This window comes from Rhea americana, unplaced genomic scaffold, assembly GCF_003343005.1.
Source record: "Rhea americana isolate MKP2758 unplaced genomic scaffold, rheAme1 scaffold_60, whole genome shotgun sequence".
NCBI lineage: Eukaryota > Metazoa > Chordata > Aves > Rheiformes > Rheidae > Rhea > Rhea americana.
Genome location: NW_028186757.1, coordinates 784231 through 791650, shown reverse-complemented (window position 1 = coordinate 791650; position 7420 = coordinate 784231). Strand labels below are relative to the sequence as shown.

The window sequence follows — 7420 nt, the reverse complement described above, 5'->3', positions numbered from 1 at the left end:
GCAATGGTAACATGGAAGGCTCTTAACTGGAGAAACGGGGCGGCGGGGGGGGGGGGCGGGATCCTGTCTTCTCACACAGCGTGGAGGGGCACGAAACACCCCAGACAGCTCCCAGATGGAGAAGCGGAGTCTCACACACCTGGTTAAAATTCTTGCTCCCACACTTGAGGTTTCTGCCTGGTGGGGAGACCACAGAAAACTACTTTTCAGGAGTCTATGCAAGAAAACTTTTTTTAACAAAAATCACTTGTCACCTGATTTAGATTTTGTTAAGTAGCGGCCTCTTGTTGCCGCTGGGAAAATGGATGGTCTCTGCAACTTAGAAAATGTTAGGGACCACAGATGAAGAGTCCCATGTAAGCAGTGTTAAAAGTACTGTGTTTGAATTGACGTACTTCTTGTTGACTCACAGGTTCGCTTGGTAAAGTTTCAGTCAGATGAGACAGAGGGTTGTTCTTAAAGCCCCTTAATTAAATGAAGAAGGTGTAGGTCAGCTGAGGTGAAAACTTGAGATTGACTGTACTTTTTCATATTATCCTAGCTATCTGGTTCATCCAGAAAAGGGGAGCTGACTGGACAACGATATATATTACTTGTCACCTAATGAGCAGCTGCAAGTATGACTGTAGAAAAGCTTAATTTCAAGTGCTAGTAGTGAAGTGTTTAGTGTTGAGTACTAATTTGCTGTGTCACACTTGAGAGTACTGAATTAGGTAAAACAGAACTTAAAAAGAAAATTTGGAATGTTTCTAATGCTGAACTGTGTTAGACCTGATGTGTAAAAACACTTCAGGAAAGATCCATCGACTTGGTAATCATTTGGTTTTCAGTATTTGTACAGCCTTAATTGGGTTGTGGAACCTCTGGAATTTATGATATAGAGTTGTAAAAGGAATTCAGTTCATGCTTATTGAAATGTCAGCTGCAATGATGCTTTTTTGCTTTCAGTTGCCTTTCTTTTTAGAAGTGTTATGGGCTTTATGTTCTGTATCCCTTGATAACATAGATGCTTCTTTGCAAAGCTGCTACTTGAATGGAAAAAGTCTTTCTATGGCAGATTTGAAAGCAGGTAGTTATCAATACTATTTTTTTAAAAGAATTTTTAAAATGTTGTAAGATTATAAAAAGATGTTCATATATTATAGGAGAGTTACCTGTGTGAGGTTTAGTATGTCCCTAGAGAAGTCATAAACTAGCACTATCACTTCTTCTAAGATACAAGCATTAGACTGGTGAACAGTTTTAAATTTGGTATCTTGAGACTTTGACTAGCTAGATGGGAACTAAAGAGATGTGAATTTGCTCAGCACTCTGAGCTAGCCAAATCGGAAGCAGTACTGATCTGGGAAAACATGCACCCAGTCTAGCATGGGTGCTAGACCTCGCAGCTTAAAGCAAAATGACTTTGCATCTGTCTGCATCATCATTTAAAAAATAGTAATAGTAAATGTTCTGCGTAGTGTATATTGTAATGTTTCTGGAAATGTATTTATGTAGTTGTATGGATCCCCACAGCTGTCTTTTTTTTTAAATATTTGCGAGTGATTTACAATACCACCATTCTCCCTGTCAGGCATTCTTGCAAGTTAGAAGTTATCTCAGGGTAAATCTTTTCCCAACAAAACTATTTTTTTTTAATACTGACTTGTAATAAGGACAAGGTTATCCAAATCTCACTGAGGAAAGTCCTTTACAGCTCTATTAGCCTTTTCTCCCATGATCATGTTTGTACTTCCTCCTGTGCTCTTTTCTACACCTAGTATTTGTCACGACTGGTGTTTCAGTAATCTGAAAAATAACCCGCTATCTGTGCGGGCTATTCAATGAACAGCTGGGTCTGGCTGTATGGTATATGTTCTTCCATTCACGGAATATATGCTTTTGTTTTTTCTTCACACTTTATGTTTTAAGACTTTTATGTCTTTTATGTGTTTATGTACTTGAATAGCTTTAAATATAAGAATAGAGTAAGAATTTAAGTGATTTTGCAAATATCAGAATGACACCTGATTTCTGCATGTGGGTAGGTATTGCTGTGCCGATCAAGTCTTAAAATCCTTTGACAGTGGGGATATTTGCAACTTTGTTGTAATAAGAAAGGGAAGGGAAGTTCTGGTGTTCAGATTAGTTGCCAGAAAAGATAAGGCCAGTTCAACTTGTTTGAAGAGTAGGTTTCCTAGTTTTCACACTCTAGATTGCATGTTCTTGAACTTCTTGCTTGTATCTCATTGTCTGTGACAGTACCCAAATAATCCCTGAATCAGGTCAGCAGTGGCAGCAGTCATGTGCCTGGCTGTACGTTCTCTCCGCTCATTTTCCCCAAACTAAGATCATAACTTTATACCGGTGTGCTCTGAACGCAGATCCTCAAATGCGTGCTCCCTGCATCAGTCTTTTTTCTTACTGGAATCTGAAAGTGCAGGTTCCACGCCAGCTGACTTCGTGAAGTTGATAATGTTTACCTGGGCTTGTGCATATGAGAACTACAGCTCCAGGCTCTGTGACGCTGCCCTTTGTGCTTGTTTATATACAAGGGTTTCGAAACTTCTAACGAAGATGATCAGACCGTCTGAAAATTAATTACTAAGTTTTCTGTAGCTATTTAACTTGTTCTTTAATTTTGGGAACCTTTATAAAAGCTGATCTGTGAAAACGATGCTTATCAAAACCAACACTCATTTAAACTGATTCTCATAAGAGTATGTAATCAGACTGTAAGAAAAATATGTAGTTGGTTGGGGCATCTGTTTTTCTTTAAAAAGCTCAGAACTTGGAAAACAATGCAAAACTTTGAGATAATGGCTACCCTTGGGGCTGAAAGCTTAAGATAAGACAGTTGACAGATCGTTTCTGCTGCTTCATGCCTAATAGAAAGGATTCTAGTCAGAGTACTTGAAGTAGCTGTAAACCTTTGCTAATGGAGTATCCTTACTTATTTGTGTTATGTAGCAAATAGTATTGATTATGTATGCCTGGAAATGAATAGAAAGAAGAGAGTGTGTAACTTTGAGGTATTTACTAGAGGTATCCTTTTCTGCAGAGAGTCTAATACAGCTTTTTGCCTCAAACTTTCTAGACTAGCTTTTTGGGGGGGATTTGCTTTTTTGATTATGCTTTCTAGCTGTGGATGTAGACTCTATGCTCATTTTGGGAGGGGAAGGAGAAATAGGGAATAAGTGAATTAAGTTCTGGCCTAAAGCAGCTATCCTTTGGTAAAGATAATCATCACTGTTATTTTTTTCTTATTTCTTGGTAGATTTTGATAAGATTTCTTTAAAAAGTTAATGAATGAGAAAGTACTTAAACTTGCATGTTGAATTTTTACATTGTAATACAATATAATGAAAAAACATCTTATAATTGACATGGTAAAAATGTAAGTTCATTCGTACATTTAAATTACAGATACAGCTTCTGTGGTGACTTAATGTTTTGATACTCTGCCAGTTAATTCACATACTTATTCACCTAAAAAATAAGCTTGTGTTTCAGTTCATGCCACCTTTATCTCCAAATTAGCATTCTCTGCCTGAAGAGCTGCAGTAGATTTTCATTATTATTTTCTACCATTATTCATTTCTTTCCATAATTTTCATGCTTAAAAAAAGCAAACAAAAACTCCAACCCAACAACAAAAGACCATGAGCCTATTCTTCATATGCTCCCAAACTTTTGTACTTTCTGGTTCTGAAAAGTGAATCTACAATTTTTTACAGGGATGGTTCTAGGGAAGAAGACTGAAGGATTTTTTTGTTTTGTTTTGTTTTTCCTTCTTGGACTTTTTGCCGCTTATTTTGCAGAGAACTTCTGTCAGACCTGATAGGAACACTACAAGAATGAGTAAACGCTTGTAGTTGTTATGGCAGGGCAATCAAATGGCGTGAACAGATCAGTCTTACAGACCTTACAGTCCTACTTTCTTCTGTGTTTTGGCTGAGACATTATTACTCTCTTATTCCCCAACAAGACTAGTAACTCTGCAGAACACTTGAGGAGACTTAACAGCCTGAACCCTGAATATTCCTGCTGTTACCAGAAAGTTACAAAAATCTCAATTTTTATTCTTCCCGAAGAACCAAAGGTTTTTTTAATTTGTTTAGATAGGGATATCTCACTCTATCTTTCTCTAGATATACAAATCCAGTGAACTGATCACATCTTTGTGGGTGCATGACATATATTTGAGATAACTGACCTTCTTTTGTACTCTGTTAATGGGAAGCCTTTTAGTAAAGTATTGTTGAATCTTTTTTTCCATAATTTTCAAAACCAAAGATCTCACAAGAAACAACTTAAATTTCCCCTAAAATACTGACTTTGATTCTTGCCTTCAAGAAGGCCTTGGTGCCTTTGTAACACCATTTAACAATAATGATTTGCCTTCAGATTCTCCTGTGACAAATTTGCCTTCCATTTCTACATCCTAACAAAGTAGGCACAATGTTAGAAGTTGTATTTGCCTTTCAGCCAAGTAGGTTTTACAGATGGCAAGAAAAATATTTAAGTGAGGGAACTTGTGTGTTACGAAGTGTTAAACCACTTGCTTTTCAGTGCATACTTCATTTTTGGAGGTGAGTGGGCATTTGAGACTCTACTGCCCCCTCCCCCCTTTTTTCCCCTTAAGGGAAAAATCTATGTTAATCTACATGGTGTTCTTATAAAACCGAAACAAGTAGTAAACCTTCTTTGTTAGCTTAGGAGTTTCACAGATCTATTTTGATAGCTCTCCCCCCCCCCCCCCGTCTTTGGAGCAGACCAAAATGGTAATCATAGCAGGCAAAGATGCTGCTTTTACAGAAACAAGGGTGCTTCTTCTGTCTTTTTATTTACAGTGGGAAAAGTCAGCCAGCAGCCAGCTCCAGCTGCTGGTTACAGATCACTTCAGTCCTTCCTTGTGTTGCTGCCCTAATGCTGCCGCTGCTCGAGGAGTGACGGGGAGGCTATTGTCAGGGCTCCACAGCCTTGAAGTATGAGTAGCTCTGCAAATGGTGTCTGCTAGGCATACCAAGGACAACCACTTTTTTTGGGGGGGGGGTGACTGAATATCTCTTACTTCTAAGTACAGAGAATGGGTCCCTCATTAGCTGGTATATCCTCTCTTTTAAGTTTGAAAATCAGTGGTGGGGAAGGCGTGCACTCAGAGAAAGAGAGTAAACAGGAACCACCAGGGGTCCCCACGTAATTTCTTAAGCAGTAGTGGTTTGTGTTGTATTTCAAAGAGTTTTGTAGGGTTTTTTCTTGATCTCAGATGCCACAATGTGTTTATGAAGAAATCGGAAGCCAAAGGCCTTATTCGTTGCTAACTGCTGTTTCAAGAAGATGTTTATAGTGAAACTGATGGTGTTTTTTTCAGATAACAATTTGACAAACTTAAATTACCATTTTGCCACTCAAGGATGAATACTTTTCGTGTACCTGTCTTTCTGCTGGAGTCAGTGGTATCATATGCTTTTTATCTTGGCTCATGGAGCCTCTTTCTTTGCTGTGATTGTCTCATATTTGCTTTATATTAAGTTTTTTCCCCCCTCCTTGAGTACTTTGAGGTTATTCAGATATAAATGGACTGAAGCTTATTAAAAGGCACCTAACTCAAGTGTTACCAGAGCCAATACTAAACTTAAGAATCTGTGCACATAACTAAGGACTATTCAATGCATTTGTCTGAAATGATAAAGATATGTATAAATCCTAAGACTACTGGTCAATCCAGTGTTGTATGGAAGCTCTGCGTCATTGTCTGTGTACCCTTCCAATGACTGCAACACTGCTCTACATTCAAAAGGAGCAAAATCCTCTAACGACTGTAAAGAAGACATCATATGCTCTTGCTTCTGGCGAAGGAGCATAGACAGTCTCTTGACTGAACAGAAAATGAATGTGATGACCAAAGGCTCAACAGACAGAAGTTATGTTATCTGCATGGAACATACAGTAACAGCACTTCTGATTCTTGAGAAAAGGGCTTGGGGTTTTACCCTTTACTTGTCTTAAAGAATTTGTGGTCTTCTGAATCTGGTCACAGAAGGAATACAAGTAATTTTTCATAAGGCTTATTTATTTATTTATTATTTTTTGCTAAAGGAACTGTCCCTCTCTTCTTTCCTGGAAAGAATACATGCAGCTATAGCTACTGACCCAGTAATTTAGAAACTAATACCATATCTCACATGCATTTTACGCTTGCACCCACGTGGCAGCCATGGGTACAGTTTTTCATCATGTCGCAGCTAAGGATCAATACTTACCTGTGAAGCTTAAGCTTTTGGCTAATATTTGCTTTTAAACTTAGTCTAGGTTGGTGCTAACAGATTATGGGTTTTGAGGGTATTCCTCCTCCCCCCCCCCAACTATAAAACCTAAAAGATCTTAATCATGCATTTAGCTGCTTACAGCTCTCCCTGTGTGGGAGAACTACTCTTTAACTCTGCTAGCAGAGCTGTTTCTAATGCATCAGTGAACCAGGTTATTTTAGTAAATTAAAATCTGAGTTTGCTGCTAGTCTAGGTTTTTTTTATTGGAACAAACTAAGGAGTATTCACATCAGTAATTTGGTACACATAAAAGAAACAAACCCTTCCAGCAGGCAGGTTGGTAAGGTAAAACCCTTCAGCTGCCACAGCTATGCGTTGCCTTAGTGGTCAAGACATTTTAAAGAGTGGAGCTGAAGTAATTTTGAATATTTTATGCAAGCTGAAGTCGATAGCCCTCATGTTTGGAGTCACACGACTAGAAGCATGAGTTCAGTATTCACTCTGTAATTAGGCTGGTAGCTCTTGTCTTTTTTTTTTTTTAAGCTAAGAAGATGAGAAAGGAGTATCAAAATGAGTATTGTTGACTGTTTTTGTGAAGATCAGATAGAGTGGTGGTATTCTGTATTGGTATGTATAATAAGTGAAAAAACTTTTCAGACCTTCATTATATTATTTTAAGCTTTCATAACTGTGAGAATGCTGGGATTCATTAGAATCTAGAAAGTAGCTGTGAATACTCTCTTCTAATTACAGTTTAAAACCAAGAGAGTCTATGCGTGCTTTACAAGTACTATTGTTTCATATAGTTTTGTCTCAGTGTGTGTGTTTCTGTACTTGTTTTCATTTCTGTCTGAAAGAATGCTTGAATGCGTCTTTTTATTTTCCCCTATGAATGTTAATTTTATTCTGTCAGTACCTGTTGATGGAACTACAATAGCTCTTTATATATATTTTTGGAAATTAGCCTTTTTCCCCCTCTATTTCCAGAGTGCCTACTACATAAATTCAATTAGATAGTATTTCATGTTTTTAAACTCAAATAACTTCAGTTAACTGTCTCTACTCCTTTGTGACAACACTATATATTTGTGATGTGATCTAAAAATGGACTGTGATCCTTGCACATTTCTTTTTAAATATTAGTTTCTTTTTTTTTTTTTTTTTTTTTT

General features: G+C 37.6%; 1 protein-coding gene across 3 annotated transcripts in view; it reads left to right on the top strand.

Moving 5' to 3' along the window:
* Positions 1-7420, top strand: part of CLCN3 (Cl-/H+ antiporter 3) — a 64580-nt gene that overhangs the window by 307 nt on the left and 56853 nt on the right. The window contains exon 1 of one of the 3 annotated variants that reach the window (XM_085319842.1): positions 1019-1069. The exons of the other annotated variants lie outside the window; for them this stretch is intronic. The gene's annotated coding sequence lies outside the window, so the exon portion shown is untranslated. Of the gene's footprint in view, positions 1-1018; positions 1070-7420 lie in introns of those variants that run through there. 3 annotated transcript variants of the gene reach the window in all.